Genomic DNA, 18,955 nt, shown 5'->3' with positions numbered 1-18,955 from the left:
CGTGGCTCGGTGAAGTGGGTCGAGTACGGAGTGGCGGAGCTTGTGGGCTAGTCGGGGAAGCGAGGGAGGCCCGGTGGCCATGGTGGCAGTGGACGGCGGCGACGAGCTCCGCTCGGTGGCTGCGTGCAAGAAACAGAGGAGGGGGGAGGAGCGAGGAGGGTGACAGAGAGGGAGCCAGGGGCTGCGTGGCGATGCTAGAAGGGCCGTGGCGTCGCGGTGGAAGCAGGAGGTGGCCGGGGAAGCAGGAGGTGGCCGAGGCAGCGTCGGCGCCCGTCGGCCACGCGCGCTGCCTACTGGCGCGGGGAAGACGACAGGGGGGGAACGCCTGGTTGGCTGGGCCGCACCGGTGGGCTGCCAGCACAGGAGCTGGGCCGGTTGGCTGAGAGGTGAGCACCAGGTAAGTCCAGGTGGGCTCTCTCTCTCTTTTTTTTATATTTCTGTTTTCTATTTTTTTTAAATTTGTTTTGGCATTGTTTTGAATTTAAACAAATTCAAACAATGACAAAAACTCCTCTCTGAATATTTTTATTTGCTAGATGGACTTTTCCAACAGCACATAAAGCATTTCAGAGTTATTTGAAAATATATCCCATATATTATGAATATAATTCCAAATTCAAATACAATAATGATTTAAATTCAGTGCTCAAAATATTCCTCAAAATGTTCATTATTTTTGGTTTGGTGCAAAACCCTTGCCAAAATATAACCAACATTATTTAAGGCCATTTTGGAACATTGAATGCATTTTCCAGGGTTCTTTGCCCCTCTTTTATTTAAGTTTTTGAGGCTTCCAAAATTCCTCAGTTCAAGTTTCAAAAATTTAAACATGATGCAAGCAAGATGCAACACTAGACAGCACCAGAAGCTAGGGATGTGACAATATTTTGGCACGGCGAAGAACTTAATTAAGATGGACTCAAATGGAGAAGTGCTCAAAGTGAGAAAATTCCGTATCGTCAAAAGGAAAAACTTTGATATTTGGGCCATAGTCATCCGGTCTCATCTCTAAGGCCGAAGTTGTATTCGAAGTACTCAGATTTTGTATTCAGAACACTATTCGGCTGATTACGCCCCCAAGATGGCCTCTTATGGGAAAAGTTTAAACTGCAAAGTTCTTCGTCTCGTCGAAACGGACAATTTTGATATAAGAATCGTCCCCATCCGAGGTCGTATGCGAAAGTTACAGGCAAAATTGTACGCTGCAGCAGTGTTTGGCCGGATCATCTGGGCCGGGGCCCGGATCATCCGGGAAATTGAAGCACCGGAAACAACAAAAGGTTTATGATGAAGCCGGATGATCTGGGTCCAGTCCCGGATAATCCGGGTGGAGGCCGGACAATCCGGATAGAAGTCCGGACACCTTTTTCTACTACAGACTTTAGAAAACGGCCCGAAACACCATCAAGATGGCCTCGGATCGAAAAGTGTTCAACATGAAAGTTGTGCGCCTCGTGAGGCGGTTGATTTTGATATAAAAAACGTCCAAATATGATGTCGTATATGGATTCTAGAGCCAAAACAGTGAGCTGCTATCAGAAAACTGGGCTAGGCCGGATCATCCGGGCCTAGAGCCGGACATCCGGGCCGGAGGTCGTGAGAAGTCCGAGTTTGGTTAGATTTTGATGATTTGGATGACAAGGAAAGTCCTTTTCTTGTACGGGAAGTCCATCCGCCTCTTATATAGATAAGTGGTGACGGCCGATTGAAGAACAACACACAATCGAACAAATCTATCTATATCTTTTACCTTTACTTTTCCTTCTCCCTTGTTCTTCTTCTTCCTCGTTCTTCGTTCATTCTTCTTCATTGCAGGGCGGCGAACCTCGAGGCCCTAGGGGCGGTCAGGCCGACCTAGGGCAGCCCATAGCCGCTGCGCGCCCTGACGAGGTCCCTCCCGGGCGTGTGGGGTTTCGGGTCCTCAAAAGCACCTGCTGGATTGTTTGCGTACCGTGCTTCCGGACGGGTCTCCTTCGACGTGAGCTGCGGCGCATCACCCTCGGCGTTGGAGGTACACGGTGACGTGTTCGTGTGCGAACACACTTTTTGGCGACTCCGCTGGGGATCGAAGCTTTGAACGGTCTCTGACCCGTTCTTACTACAAAGAGATCGTCATCTAGGGTTTGAAATCTACAAAGGTAACATGAATACCCAATTCACTTCTGTAGATGCAAATAATGCATATGTTGTTGCTAGATCGTTTAATGAGCATAATGTATCGGCTAGCCCTAGCTTTATCAATCATGCATCTAATTATGTGCAAGAGCCGATGCAACGAAATCTCCATGCTTCTACCTCATATAATTTTAGCAACATGGAACATATGTATACGAACTCCCATGCATCGGCAGCCCCACAAATCCATATGCCGATGAACAACATGATGAGTTCTGTTAATCAAGTTGAAACACTTCACATAGGAACTTCTGATAGTATGCAACAAATTGTTTCACCTTTTTATTCATCGGCAACTAGCTTGCAATATGTTAATCAAAACATGCCGGTGGATACGGGAATTGGCTATGCTACTACTAGTTATCCGACCAATTACCCTCAATCATCATATGCTACACCTCATGCTACTAATTGTTTGGCACCATATGCAACTATGGGTATTCATAATTCGGCTTCGCACCTTCACGCTAATAGCCGAATAAGTGAAAGTTCTATAGGATCACATGTGTCTTCACCTAGTATCATAGCATACAATGTTCCTGAAGGAAATATGCCCTAGAGGCAATAATAAAGTTATTATTTATTTCCTTATATCATGATAAATGTTTATTATTCATGCTAGAATTGTATTAACCGGAAACATAATACATGTGTGAATACATAGACAAACAGAGTGTCACTAGTATGCCTCTACTTGACTAGCTCGTTAATCGAAGATGGTTATGTTTCCTAACCATGAACAAGGAGTTGTTATTTGATTAACGGGATCACATCATTAAGTGAATGATCTGATTGACATGACCCATTCCATTAGCTTAGCACCCGATCGTTTAGTATGTTGCTATTGCTTTCTTCATGACTTATACATGTTCCTATAACTCCCGTTTGCCGGAGGAACACTTTGTGTGCTACCAAACATCACAACGTAACTGGGTGATTATAAAGGAGCTCTACAGGTGTCTCCAAAGGTACATGTTGGGTTGGCGTATTTCAAGATTAGGATTTGTCACTCCGATTGTCGGAGAGGTATCCTGGGCCCTCTCGGTAATGCATATCACTTAAGCCTTGCAAGCATTGCAACTAATGAGTTAGTTGCGGGATGATGTATTACAGAACGAGTAAAGAGACTTGCCGGTAACGAGATTGAACTAGGTATTGGTATACCGACGATCGAATCTCGGGCAAGTTACATACCGATGACAAAGGGAACAACGTATGTTGTTATGCGGTCTGACCGATAAAGATCTTCGTAGAATATGTAGGAGCCAATATGGGCATCCAGGTCCCGCTATTGGTTATTGACCGGAGACATGTCTCAGTCATGTCTACATTGTTCTCGAACCCATAGGGTCCGCACACTTAAGGTTACGATGATAGTTATATTATGAGCTTATGCATTTTGATGTACCGAAGTTTGTTCGGAGTCCCGGATGTGATCACGGACATGACGAGGAGTCTCGAAATGGTCGAGACATAAATATTGATATATTGGAAGCCTATGTTTGGATATCGGAAGTGTTTCGGGTGAAATCGGGATTTTACCGGAGTACCGGGAGGTTACCGGAACCCCCCGGGAGCTATATGGGCCATATTGGCCCTTAGTGGAAAAGAGAAGAGGCAGCCCAACATGGGCCGCGCGCCCCTCCCCTCCCTTGGTCCGAATAGGACAAGGAGAGGGGGCCGGCCTCTCTCTCTCTCTTTTCCCCCCTCCGCGAATCCTATTCCAACTAGGATTGGGGGGGGGGGATCCTACTCCCAGAGGGAGTAGGACTCTCCTGGCGCGCCTCTCCTAGGCCGGCCGCACCCCCCCTTTTAGTCCTTTATATACGGAGGCAGGGGCACCCCAGAGAAACACAAGTTGGTCCACGTGATCTTATTCTTAGCCGTGTGCGGCGCCCCCAGCCACCATAGTCCTCGATAATATTGTAGTGGTGCTTAGGCGAAGCCCTGCGACAGTAGTACATCAAGATCGTCACCACGCCGTCGTGCTGACGGAACTCTTCCCCGACTCTTTGCTGGATTGGGGTCCGGGGATCGTCCTCGAGTTGAACGTGTGCTAAAACTCGGAGGTGCCGTAGTTTTGGTGCTTGATCGATCGGGCCGTGAAGACGTACGACTACATCAACCAAACGCTTCCGTTGTCGATCTACCAAGGGTACGTAGATCACACTCTCCCCTCGTTGCTATGCATCACCATGATCTTGCGTGTGCGTAGGATTTTTTTTGAAATTACTACGTTCCCCAACAGTCCCCCCCTGCAAAATTACAGAATTTTGGTGACATATCATTACCAAAAGAGTCTAAAAGTGTCAGGGGGCAATTCTATCCAGATTGGGTCATTAAGAAAAATCTTACGTATTTTTAGGACGAATGCAATGTTGTTCTACATGAATTAATAAAAGAGGGAAAGCCTATTAATTCTGCTGCAATTCAAGCTAGATTATGTCAAAAAGAGAAAGCATTGGGTGTGGATAGAATTATCAAAAAAGATGGTGATTCGGATTACAAAGTTAATTTGGCTATTGAAAAGACCGAATCAAATATTACGTATGCCGAATCTATTCTAGAAAAACAGGATGACAAGGTGTTGGGGAGCTATTCGAAAGAGGAACAACCTATCATTCAAGTAACGCAACCATCATACTCTCCCAACGTGTTTGAAAAGGTATGTCTAGCAAGTGATTTACCTATCTTCCGATTTGGTCGCAACTTTATTGTTTATGCTTCTATAAGAGAAATTCTCATAAGTAATTTTGAAAGACCAATGACGAAGGGAAATTTACTTGTTAGCAATAAAACAATTATAGAACATATCGGTCAATCTATTGTGCCATTTATAAAGACTGATAGTGACCTATTATTGCAGCCAAAGTTTTCCCCATTGCTTTATCAAAATTTCATATCTAATTGGGTAGCTTTGCTTGTTTCTTACTTGGCTTGCACTTGGTCTCAATTGAGACATGTGTATTCTTACTATTTTCGTTTCAGAAATTTAAAGCCAAGGTCAAATTCTGTTGAGAAATCCGATGCTAATATAATATCTTATCCAAATACATCGGAGATAGGGTGTAAAACACAATGCATAGCCGAATGGGGAGATTCTAAATCTGAACCATTCGTTTGCTTACTTCCAAAGCCGTTCGTACACCAAGATCGGCTAAAAAACAAAATGTATACCTTCGATTCAAACATGTGCGATCAAATCTTTGATTTGTTGTTGAAAAATAATTACATTAGAATTCTTGATCACCATGTCAAGACATCTATCCAAGGATGAATTTATTGTAAGTTGCATGATTCGTTCAAGCATAGTATTGAGGATTGCAACATGTTTCGTCAAATAGTTAAATCGACCATTGATAAAGGACGATTGAAATTTGTTGAGACACCAAGAGATGACGAGTCCATTCCAATTGGTCCCAATGGTAAAAGGTTTTTGCATTGGCTGCTTCAAGCCGATTCATTTAAAGAGAAGGTAAAAACTGCAGGTGATGGGATCAAGCTTTCAAGTGAAATTACTGAAGAGCATAATGAACATAATCTTGAGGGCGAGAATTCCATCGAAGTTACAATGGAGACGCCAAGGACTGGGGGGTAACAAGAAAATCCAAAGATCGGTGCAAGCACAACCAAAGAAAATAAAGGCCGACGTAAGCACAACGATAAAAAGCCGAAAGTCACTTTTGCGCAACTATTGAAAATATATCAGAAGATAAGTGAGGAGAACAGTGCTAATCGTCCAAGTAACGCAAAGGCATCAAGATCGCCCCATAGGCGCAAATCCAAGGATTGGTATTGGCAAAATGAGAATTCTAATGCGGTATATCCGTATCCATATTTTGTGCCGCCAATGCCAATGCCATGGATACCTTCCTATGATCATGTAAATCCATATCCATCATGGGACATGTATGATACAAGGGCGCATTCTTCATCTTATTTTATATCATCTCACAAACATTATGCAGCTCCAAAAAGATCAATGTTTGAACAATCACATATCAAAGACAATTTCAATCATACGGAATCGGTCCGGAGCTCAATGAACAAGAATGAGGTGGTCAAGCAAGTCTACCGCGTCAAACAAGACGGTCGTAAGAGTGCCACTTCAGATATGATCTCAGATGAAAAAGAGCCAAGTAAAGTGTTGAGATTGGCTACAAAAGGCAATAAGGCAAATCAATCAAGTGCCAAATCTGAAGGGAAGAAGTTGAGAGTGCACAAGGCAAAACAAGAACTGCCATTACTTCAAACAAAATCGCAGCAGGGGTGCCCACTCGGCGTATCATATTGGCAAAAGAAGAAGTTGCAAAAGCTTAGTGCACAAGAACTTGAAAAGAGAAACATGGCATGAGTTCCCAAAAGGAAGTATTCAAAATAAGAATTATGTGCAATCTTCCTTTACAAGGAGTGAGGCAAATGTGAAGAAGGAAAAGAGTGAAAACTATGAAGGACCAAGCCGAAGGTTTCAACATCTTCGGTCCACACATTATCCATTTTCTTCAACAATGCCGTTGATGCCTATGCCATGGAATTTCTCATCAGGTATGATTGGTTACCCTCAATGGGCTTATTTTAAACCATGGATGCAATATAATTTCTTACATCATGAAAGGGTATTACCAAATCATCATATGTTTGATTAGCTTTACTTTTGTTGCTAATCCAAATGGCCGATATATACTTATCGTCCTAAGCACATAAAATGGCCGATGAAGTGTTGACATCGTCCTTAGGAAAAGCATCATGCAAGTTATTTTTCGGCACACAACTTTGCCGAAAAACAGGAGGGCATGTGTTGACACCAGATTTTGGCACGGCGAAGAACTTAATTAAGATGGCCTCAAATGGAGAAGTGCTCAAAGTGATAAAGTTCCATAATGTCGAAAGGAAAAACTTTGATATTTGGGCCATAGTCATCCGGTCTCATCTCTAAGGCCGAAGTTGTGTTCGAAGTACTCAGATTTTGTATTCAGAACACTATTCAGCTGATTACACCCCCAAGATGGCCTCGCATGGGAAAAGTTTCAACTGCAAAGTTCTTCGTCTCGTCGAAACAAACGATTTTGATATAAGAATCGTCCCCATCCGAGGTCGTATGCGAAAGTTATAGGCAAAATCGTGCGATGCAGCAGTGTTTGGCCGGATGATCCGGTCCGGGGCCCGGATCATCCGGGAAATTGAAGCACCGAAAATAACAAAAGGTTTATGATGTAGCCGGATGATCTGGGTCCAATCCCAGATGATCCGGGTGGAGGCCGGACAATCCGGATAGAAGTCCGGACGTCCAGACACTTTTTTTACTATAGACTTTAGAAAACGGCCCGAAACACCATCAGGATGGCCTCGGATCAAAAAGTGTTCAACATGAAAGTTGTGCGTCTCGTCGAGGCGGTTGATTTTGATATAAAAAACATCCTAATCCGATGTCGTATGTGGATCCTAGAGCCAAAACAGTGAGCTGCTATCAGAAAATTGGGCTAGGCCGGATCATCCGGGCCTAGAGCCGGACATCCAGGTCGGAGGTCGTGCGAAGTCCGAGTTTGGTTAGATTTTGATGATTTAGACGGCAAGGCAAGTTTTTTTCTTGTACGAGAAGTCCATCCGCCTCTTATATAGATAAAAGGTGACGGCCTATTGAACAACAACTCACAATCGAACAAATCTATCTATATCTTTTACCTTACTTTTCCTTCTCCCTTGTTCTTCTTCCTCGTTCTTCGTTCGTTCTTCTTCATTGCAGGGCGGCGAACCTCGAGGCCCTAGGGGCGGTTAGGCCGACCTAGGGCAGCCCATAGCCGTTGCGCGCCCTAAAGGGGTCCATCCCGGGCGTGTGGGGTTTCGGGTCCTCAAAAGCACCCGCTGGATTGCTTGTGTACCGCGCTTCCGGACGGGTCTCCTTCGATATGAGCTACGGTGCATCACCCTCGGTGTTGGAGGTACACGGTGACGTGTTCATGTGCGAACACACCGACCTGCCCCTGCCCCCACGAGCAAATTTTCAGATACGAGCCGACGCCTAGAGAGCCGCCACTGGGAGCGTAGAGCCACGAGAGGGGACACCATCATCATCAGAGGAGTTCATCTCATCAACGGCAAGAGCCCAGAAACGGGAACCAATCGGCGGCCGTGAGGCAGCCGGCCGCCGCACTGAGGCCACCACGCCAACAGAGGATGGGGAGGAGGGGGAGGGGGCGACGAGGGGAGGAGATCCGCCGGAGTGGCACCAGAAGGGGCCGGAGACGCCCGGGTCGGGGAGGAGGAAGGGGAGGCGCCATCTCCAAAGTCATGTTCTGCCTCCTCTCACAATCGTTGTGAACCTATAATTACCTGCTCGTGGAACCTCCCATCCGAAGTCCTCCCTGTTAACAGCCGATTACAGTGGGGAAATTCAGAGGAAGGTGGGGAACAGGGGACGGAGGAGAACAGTAACTCACGGAATCCTGGCTAGCCTTCCTTATGTGATAACTTAGTCCTGGGCAATCACACGTAACCAAGTGGAGCCAGCTGGTCAACGCTGGACCTTTTGCACTTACCCCCTGCCGTTTCTCGAATTTATGTGATATCTCCTTCGATGACGACGCTAGCCACTGATCAACTGACTAGACTTAGTGTGCTAGCCACTGATCGACTGACTAGACTTGGTGCGCCGGGCATGGAGGACATGACGGCGACGCTGGCGAGGGCTGGACGGGCTGCTGGCGATGGCAAGGGAGCTAGAGGCGTGTGTCAACGGCGATCAGGGCGTGCCGGGCGTTGCTAGGGAGCTCTGCGTCGAGCTGGCCGCGTTCGTCGATCGTGCCGTGCGCTTCGCTGACAACAGCCCACGCGGAGGCAATGCCGGCCGTCGGGTGCGCGTGAACGACCGGCTGAGGAGCGGCAGGAAGGTGGCGGCGGTGAGGGTGCAGGTCCGGGTGTCGTTGATGCAGGACTTGGGCCCGCTTGACGACGAGCTTAGTTGGCGGAAGTACGGCTGGAAGGACATCCTCGGCGCCACGTACCCGAGGGCCTACTTCTGGTGCACGCATCGGCACACGCAGGGCTGCCAGGCCACCAAGCAGATGCAACACGCCGCCGCCGACCCGCTGCTCTTCGACGTCGTGTAACACAGCACGCACACCTATGCCCAGGCTACCGCGTTCCTGGCTGGCATGGACCAGCATCCGCCTGATTCCTTCGGCTAGGAATAGCAGAACTCGCCGGCTGCGACACCGGAAGGGATTCAGTAGCCGGCAGAGCCTGTCACCCCGCCCTTGTTCCCCTCCTCGCCGGTGAGCTCCTGGTGCCAGCTTAGCGGTGGCTACCGCTATGCCGCCGGCAGCAGCCTCGGGGCTGACATGCAGTTCGACGAGCTGTACGTGAACCTGTCCGAGTTTTTCTGAACAAAGGTTCAGAACCTGTAGGTGCAGCGGCCACTATCATACTGTATTTGTACTAATATTTAGATTCAGATTCAGTGATCATTTATGACAATGGAAGCTATATCTATATATAGTACCGTCACTGGTAGTGCTTATACATTGGGCAAGATCCCCAGATTTATCAACAAAACCTCTGAACTACAGCAGCTCCACAACTCCAACATATTATGGATCAGCACATGCACAAAACCAATCTGTGCAGTTTATTACCGTAGCAGCAGGGCCTTTATAAGCTAATTGAGAAACAGAAATGTAAACTCACTACAACACAATGTCATCACTACATGCACCAAGAGGAGGTTCTCAGGGATTTAGAGCATCTACAGCAGGGTATCTCAAACCCTCCTTAAATGGCGGGACGGCCCGCCCGGTCGGATATGGGGTGGCCGAGCACACCCGCCATGCTGGACCCGGCTTACGTTGGCCCATCCGACCCCACATATATTCCTCCCCATCCACTCGCCAGACCAAACCCTAACCACTTCACTCCACTCCCCTCCGCCACCTAAGCTCGTCTCTAGCGCCGTCCGGCTGTCTCCGGCATGGCGGGCAACGGATCCGAGTCCTTCACCTCCAGATCCGTCAACCCTGAGCTTATCAGACGCGTCCCCGAGGAGGAGATGGTCGTCCGGCTTTCGCTCCGCCGCTCCTGGGAGGTGGCCCGTGCACGACTGCACTCGAACTCCATTCGTCAGGAATCCATTGCATCCGCCCAAATGGCGCATGGGTCTGACGCTAGGGCAGCCGTCACTGCCTCACCGGGGACAGTGCAGTCCGTCTGGCGTCCGAACGCAGTGGCGGCCGCGCAACCCTTCTGTTAGCGCACCGAGGTCATGGATGCACCATGGGCGTCGTCCGACGCAACCATGTGAAAGTGCAACCAAACTCCGGATGGTTTGGTAATTCATAACAACATATAGCTCATTGAACTAATATCCATTCAAGTTTAATATTTCAGAAAGTTCAATGAATGGCATGACATGGACTAGAGATGTGGACCCCTCAAAATGCTAAGGACACATATTGGCAAAAGCTCAAGACTCTTCATTTCTATTTGAGTGATCCAAGATCACATTGAATCCATAGGAAAGCCAATACTATTAAAAGGGGACGAGGTGTTGTTTAATGGCTTGCTTGCTCAAATGCTTACGCTACGTTTGGATGTCTCTATTGAGAGCCTCTGAATTGCATTGGATCCAATACCAAATCAACCTTTGTATTGCAATGGGCTCCAATACCAATACAGATGTTTGGATGTACAAAATATTGCAGGTTGGAATTAGACAAGCTAGCAATACCAATGTTATGTTTGGATGCCATACAATGGAATTGACGGTTTGCATGAGCTGCACCCTGAACAGAGCCGGCCGAGCAGCAGTTAGGAGCACAGGACGCCGTCGTCCCCGACGGTCAGCCGACCATCCGCGACCGGGATGGAGCGACACCGATGAGCGTGATGGTCCAAGCTCGTGCAGGCACAACCCCCCGTGTATGGCAAACTCCGTCTGCCGCGAGATCTAGAGCAGAGGACCTACATGCCAGCGAGCACTAAGGGCCAATCGATTAGAAGAGGGGCGGGTGACGGAGGGCAGGGAGGACGACCAGGCGTGGCTAAGGACGGCGGGGCATGGAAACCGGGGAGGAGGGCGGGGCCGGCTGAGGAAGAAGGCACCTGTGCCGCCGTCGGACTCCATGGCGGGGAGTGTCTCAAGGGGATGACGAGCAAGAGCTAGGGAAGAGGGGAGGAAGGCACCTGCGCCACCGCCAGACTCCGTGGTGGTGGCCGCCACCGCCGGACTCTGCTAGGTCGTCGCGGTCAGCCTCTCCTAGTCATGTCCCCTTCTTTTTTCTGGCCGCTCGAAGAGGTATCCGGGCAAGCGATTTCAGCGTAATTCGGAGCGGGAGGGCTCCGTATCGTAGGCAGGCACTTCGCGTGGGATGTAATTCAGCCATCGTTTTCGTTTCATTACAGCCTGCCAATTTGCTATGCAACCAAACACATGAATTGAAAGATTACAATACCAAATCAGATTCCAAGCCTCCAATGGGAACATCCAAACGCAACATTAGTGATATTGCTCCAAATCCCTCAATCACTTTCTCATTCCAAATATGTCAAAACCCTAAACTCCAACTCGACCCCACCGATTCATTCCACCCGGAGCCACTGAGTTCATAGGACATAGCCATTGCCAGAAACCCTAAACAGTTTAGTCACACCGATACGGATCTCGGTCTTACCGAGATGGCCTTGCCAATTCTCTATTGCTTGTTGCAATTATTTCGGTCTCACCGAAATAGCAATCGGTCCCACCGAGTTGGCTTGACATTTTCTCTATTGCCTTATTGCTTCACTTCGGTCTCACCGAGTTGATGTAATCGGTGCCACCGAGTTTATGTTTGCCCTAAGCCCTAGCACATCAGTCCCACCGAGTTGTTTCAGTCGGTCCCATTGAGATTCCTAACGTTCACATTTTGAACTAAATCGGTCTCACCGAGTTCTTCTATTCGGTCTGGCCGAGTTGGGTCAAATGTGTGTAAGGGTTGGATTTTGTGTGGAGGCTATATATACCCCTCCACCCCCTTCTCCATATGAGAGAGAGAGAGCCATCAGAACGTGCCTACACTTTCGACATACATTTTCTGAGAGAGAACCACCTACTCATGTGTTGAGATCAAGATATTCCAATCCCACCACAAGATTCTTGATTTGTAGCCTTCCCCAAGTTGCTTTGAACTCAAATCATCTTTCCACCATATCCAAATCTGTGTGAGAGAGAGTTGAGTGTTTGGGAGACGATCATTTGAAGCACAAGAGCAAGGAGTTCATCATCAACACATCATCTATTACCTTTTGGTGAGTGGTGTCTCTTAGATTGGTTAGGTGTTGCTTGGGAGCCCCCGTCAAGATTGTGGAGTTGAACCAAGAAGTTTGTAAGGACAAGGTGATCGCCTACTTCGTGAAGATCTACCCAAGTGAGGCAAGTCCTTCGTGGACAATAGCCATGGTGGGATAGACAAGGTTGCTTCTTCGTGGACCCTTCGTGGGTTGAGCCCTCCGTGCACTCGTGCAATCGTTACCCTTCGTGGGTTGAAGTCTCCATCAACGTTGAGTTAGGTCCACCATTACCCCAAAGGAAGAAATTAACGTTAAGGAGGGGTAGAGCAATGTTACCTCCCTTGATGATTGAGAATCCCACTTCTTTGGAGGAAACAGAGAACTTGAATGACCAGTATTGGAGCAATTTGACTTTGAACAGAGATGCACGACCACCAAAACATGATGAAAGAATAGTGCTTACAGATTCTTCTGTCAATCCAATCCGAGATCTTGTGAATTCTACCACTAGTGGGAATTCTTCCATGTCCTTGCCTTCCTCAAAGTTGATTGGGACAACCCATTTCCTCCAAACTTCCGCTGCAAAATCTTGACCGATGTCGAAGTTGAAATCTACGAGAGCCATGATCGTGGGCCAATGGAGAGGGTCGTGGTGCGGTGGAACAGACGGATCATGGACGCCGGGCCAGAGCGGCAGCCGGTGTGTAGGAGGGCTAGACACCGGGGCTAGGAGCTAGGGTCTAGGGGCTAGGAGTTGTCCATTATGTGTCTCTCCAACGAAAAAGGAGTCCCAATCAAATGGCAAGGCTTTTTGCCAAAATGATAAAAATAATAATCAAGATCCACATTAATTGAGAAACAAATTGGTTCGTTTGTGTCACTCACACAGTAACGATTTGATTTATTATGCACTCTCCCGATTTCAATATCCCTTTCCCTTCCTACTTTGTTCTACAAAATCCAAGCAGTAACACAATCACCAAACAAATTGTCATTAGTCATCATATGCCTTCTTCAACGACCTAAATTTTGTACTGAAAATTGCTCCAAAAGAAAGTAGCATCAATTTGTTTCAACATGCTTGTGCTAATCATTGTAAAACCTATTAGGAATTTGCTTTGGAACAATATATACAAATCTGCAGTGGTGCTCTCTTACCGAGTGTATTAATATTTGTGTGCAACGTTTTATCGACCTAGAACACATTTTGCAGCGTGTTTAATTTGAGAAACAATAGGGGGTAAGTGCAAAAATTCCAGCACCAACCGTCTCGGGCCGACTGGCTCCACTTGGCTGCGTGTGATTGGCCCAGGACTAAACTCGCACATATTGAACAAGTTCTAGGACTGATCAGTGCTCTTTTGCAAGTTCTAGGACTAAACCATCACATCCTGGACAAGTTCTAGGCCCTCCAGTGTTACTAGCTCCTTATCTTAGGCAAAGTGTGGCATAAAATTTAAGCCTATGGCATGTGGACCATGAAGCTAATAAAGTGTGGCAAGCCACATGTGTGGCAATGAACAAAACACATGCACTGCCTAAGATACTATGGCATGACTAAAGTTAGGGGTGGCAACCTTAGGCTGCAATCCAAATAGGCCCATCATGTTTTCATCAGCAGTAAGCAATCTTATACTATCTGAGATACGTGCACCACAATCTCATGTAATTAACATACCTAGCAGGTCTACAATAAACAAGAAGTGGAGGATAACAAAATGCACAACAGTGTCGTCCGTCAAACACTACAGATAGCCCTAGGCCAAAAGCTACCAACACCACCTAACCAACTTCAAGGGCACGCTAAAATTCTACCAGTGTCTAGATATAGATCTCATGATCATCATTGTAACGATGCCATCGCCTCCAATCTTTTTATGGCTGTGCTTCCCCTCCCTTGCCCCCTCCTCTATCTCAACATCTACATCAGTTGCATTTGCAACATGGAATTAGTTCAGAAAACAGTACTACCCATAAAATCCATTTTCGATATCCAAGAGTTGAGACCAGAATTCAATAGTTCATTACGTTAGGTTGCAATAAATAGACCAAATCAAAATTTTGTAATAATTCACAAAAGATAAGGCTGACCAAAGTCTCTCTGTACTGTTCTTGGAATTGATGGTTGAGACAGTCGCCTCGACTTACATTGAACAACTGGACAGAGTTCAACACTTCCACATGCATGTGTATGTGATAGGCAGATTATGAAAGCAACACTGAAGATATGTCTATGCTACTCTCCCATTGGACCTCCAGAAAAATGAGGGTTCACCTAAAAGGCTAAATAATTAAGAGTAGGATTCATCAAAGTGTCTTACTAGTATGCTCATTCTGAATATTATCAGAATAGCACTAATCAAATAGCAAGACAGAAATATGAAGCCTTGAATAGGCACATGCTTCCCAAACAAATCATGTAGTACAAGATAAACATCATAAGGTACCTTTGTTAGCACTGTCAACCATATTGTCTTCATCATCCTCCAAAATCTCATCATTATCATCATCATCACCACCTCCCATGTCTAGCTTATGCAAACATAAAGAGCAATGAGAAGCCTTGCTAACATTTACTTCATCAGTGGAGAAAGATTGTACCAAACCCATACCGAGCAGTTCATATCACCAAAGTCACCAACTGCGACATAGATAACTTGAGGCCAGTTCACCCTGAACAACATAGTAGGGTATATGACACAAACAAACACATGTTTGAACCACAGAACTTACATCCAATGTCTTCATCATCCTCATATTGCCATTTATCCCAGTCAACCTTGAGGAAAACAGGTGGCTTGGCTTCCTTCTTGAGCATCCTAGGCCACCACTTGCCCTCAGCTTTCTTGACAAGGTAGCATATAGTCCTTAGGGAAATAGCGGCTTGGCTCTCCTGCATGTAAATAAATAAATAACAACAATTAGCATGTAAAAAGTGCACCCAAGAAGATGACATTTGTCAGTAATTATAGACACCAACCTCAACACTGACATCATCAAAGAGCTCAAGGTCAAGCTCATACTGCATATCATTAGCAGGGTCCTTTGATGAGAAATTTAAATGGCCATCAGGCTTCAAGTTGAGCTTCACTTCCTTTGCATCGAGCAGTTCAATCATCAAGTAAACCTTGTCTAGCCTCTACACCCACTTAGTGCTTGGGTGACAACTGCACTCAAAACAATGCCCATCATGATTTTGATCAAATCTCATTCTCATTTAAAATCACGAAAATCATCAATAAGAATATGGCTAGCCAATTAGTTGGCCAAAAATGGCAACTTTTGTGAGGTTGGCTAAACAAATGGTAGTCAACCAATCAGGGCGGCTCCTTGAACAAAAACCTAGGATATCACATATCGTAATAACTCGCATACTTGTGCCTAACTAAGAAATACAGTAACTCTTTTGTGCGGGAGAAAGAAATACAATAACTTACAAGGAGCAATGTCTAGACTCCCAAGTCCCAACTTCCAGACCCATGATCTAACTAATACTATATGACACACAAGACCATATGCAGAATCCTATAACCAAACTAAAATAGCAGCACTCCATCAATCAATCCCATCCCAGCCCGCTCAACTGGCGGCATGACCTCAACTGGCGGCATGACCACACATGAATCTGATCAAGAATAAGAGAGTGCGCAGTGCAAAGAAGGATCACGAGCGGTTATCATGTCATGTTTTACTGGAGGAAATTTCGGACGCACGAGTTATCGCTCCTACTGCGCGGGGATCTACACTTTATGGTTCAGAGTCGCGACTCTAGGAGGGGAAACGGAGGAAATGAGCAACAATGTTGCGGGCATAAAAGGAAGGGGGAGCGGCGGAGTTGAATGGGATCGTAAATAGGTTGGCTTAGCTACTTCGGAAAGGCTCTAGATCGTTCAATGTCCTTCGGGTTTCAACAAGACAAAAGAGCGCTGTTGCCCTCGCTGGGTTTCTAAAAAATATACCGACTCTGTTCTCAAATATAAGGTGTATTATTTTTTGAAAAGTCAAACCAAGATTAATTTACCTTTTAGAGAAATATATCAAAATTAATAATATCAAATCATATGATTACACTACTGCAGGATGCTGCTAACGCGACACTACGATCAGAGACCCATTTACGAAACTGTGTGTGATGCATTAATTGCAAACATCGATGTAATAAACCGTCAAAAAAGATGCAAAACGTTTGTGATGAAGGATACATCAAACACGGTTCAGATTTTAGTTGCGTGTGCGATGCGGGGCATATAGTTCAGTTTAATTAACTGTTTGCGATGAGGCAGAATAAAAGAAACGGGAAGCCAGATGAAGGTGTGTGCGATATACGGCATACAATTCACTCGGATGAACTGTTTGTGATAAGGCGGAACGACATAAATGGGCAGCCAGATGAAGGTGTGTATGATATACGACATACAGTTCACTCAGATGAACTGTTTGTGATTAGGCAACACAAAAGAAACGGTCAGCCAGATCAAGGTGTGTGCGATATACGACATACGGTTCATTGCGATAAACTTTTTGTGTCGAGCCAAGAGAACAGAAATGTTTCACATAAACAAGATGTGTGTAATACAGGACAATAGGTGGCTAGTACACACATGACATTTCCACACACCAGAGTAAACTATTACATGCATAATTAACCAGGATAAACGATCATCATCTACTTCTTGTGCTAGCTCGATGTTCCTTCTATGCTAAGTTTTCATTAATTGATGGCGTTTTATGAACACACCACCGTTTCTCGCCATTTCCTCACCGGTTTCCCGCCACCCAGTGATATTGCGCACAAACCTAGGCGACGCGCGACGTAGGGAGGCAACACGCATAGCCTGTAGCACATCCACCTTTTCCAAGCATGCCAACCCACCAAAGCGCCGCCTCTGCCATCAACCTTGTTGACGAGGAAAACGAGAAGGCGTCAGGTCCATCGAGGCCGAGGCGCTCCCCGGCAACGCGATGGACGATGCCGTGATGCGCATCATCGCCAGGGCTGAGCAGACCCTCGGCGCATGGCGCTTCAGCGCCGCGGATCAAGATAGGCATGTCAGCGCCGAGAGGCTGCAGCTCGCCGCACAACAAAATCGATGGCGTGCCGCAGAGCAAGTAGGCGCGTCCGCGACGATAGGCTGCGGCTCGCCGCATGACGAGACCGTTGGAGGGCCGCAGAGCGAGAGGCGCGTCACACCGCACAACAAGAGCGGACCATCGGTGCTTACCTGCTTCGACAGGGCGTCGCAGCTGGGTACACGTTCCGTCAGTACCCCCATTCCTCGTCAGGAGTGGGCAGATGCCCTCTGTGCTGTACTTACACCAGAGGCCGACCGCGCCATACTTGCACCGGACGCCCGCTGCGCCGTTCATCTTGTCCGTGGCCCGCTCGATGCCAATGCACTGGTCGCTAGGCTCGACTGCCTCCTTGGCCCTGGTGTCCACCTGAGCGCAGTAGAGGGACATGGTCGTCGCATCCTCGAGTTGGTGATCTCCGATGAAATAGCCAACTTGGAGCTCGAGATCGTGCTCCAGATGTACCGCGAGCGTGTCGACCACTTGGATGAACGGCTGCACGAGTTCAGGCAGAGCCAAGAGCTACCGTAGGCAAGGGCTGCTGGATGCGTTTTATTTTGTTTAGTCGTTTTGACGTGGATCGCTATGTATTCACAACAATCATAATATTGCTCTGTTTATTGCTCTGTTTCAATGTGTGTACTCTATTTTTCGTTCTTATATGTTCTGTTTCAATGTATGTGTATATGATTTTCATTCTATATATCTGGATGATAACAGCTAGATACAAATTAGTATACAAAAATAGATAGAAAATGGAATTGATAATATATATATATATATATTAATTATTCATTAGTCAATCCCTATATATATATATATAATATCATCACATATACGTGATGATACTTAATTACTAGGTAAAATGCATAAACTTGAAAACGAACAATACTAGAACTAATAATCCCTCCTGGGGCAGTATTTCGGCAACCCCTCGCCAGCAGCTCCCTGGTGCGCGACGTCTTCCCAGCGCGGAGGCCTTACTCTGCCTCGCACCACTTGACATACCGATCTGCCTCTTGCTGGTGGACGAGCGCGAACGATCTGGCCATTTCATTGGGCGCCCAACGAAGCTCCTCGTCGGTGGCACGTTGGAGCTTATCGGCCCACCTCCACATAGCAATGAGGCGCCTAACGCCTTTGACCTTCCTTGCGAAGTACCCATCTCCGTACACCTTCTCTGCACGACGACGCGCCCGCCCCCAAAGCTTTGCCGCCTCCTTTTTCCAGGCGGCAACACAGGCTTCATAGGCCGCCTGGTACCTGGCTTCCTCCTCCGCCATCTCCTTCTTGAACGCCACTTGCCTGACTTTCTCACCCGGCGCCAGCGACTTCCGCAGACAAAGATTGTACTGGCCCCAAAATCAATCCAAAGTTTGGGGGTCCGGCGCAACCTCGTTCGGCGTTGTGTAGGGGTCCTCCTCATTGCTGCTCTTTGTCTGAGCGTCCT

At 46.9% G+C, this 18,955-nt stretch overlaps 2 pseudogenes; one reads left to right on the top strand and one right to left on the bottom strand.

The window, feature by feature from the left end:
• The first annotated feature begins 8,830 nt into the window (after window positions 1-8,830).
• On the top strand, window positions 8,831-9,281 carry LOC119288878 (annotated as a pseudogene).
• A 5,483-nt stretch (window positions 9,282-14,764) lies between these two features.
• Window positions 14,765-17,895, bottom strand: LOC119283497 (annotated as a pseudogene).
• Window positions 17,896-18,955: the final 1,060 nt, after the last annotated feature.

The sequence above is a fragment of the Triticum dicoccoides genome, chromosome 4A, assembly GCF_002162155.2.
Source record: "Triticum dicoccoides isolate Atlit2015 ecotype Zavitan chromosome 4A, WEW_v2.0, whole genome shotgun sequence".
Classification (NCBI taxonomy): domain Eukaryota; kingdom Viridiplantae; phylum Streptophyta; class Magnoliopsida; order Poales; family Poaceae; genus Triticum; species Triticum dicoccoides.
This window is presented reverse-complemented; position numbering and strand designations above follow the sequence as displayed.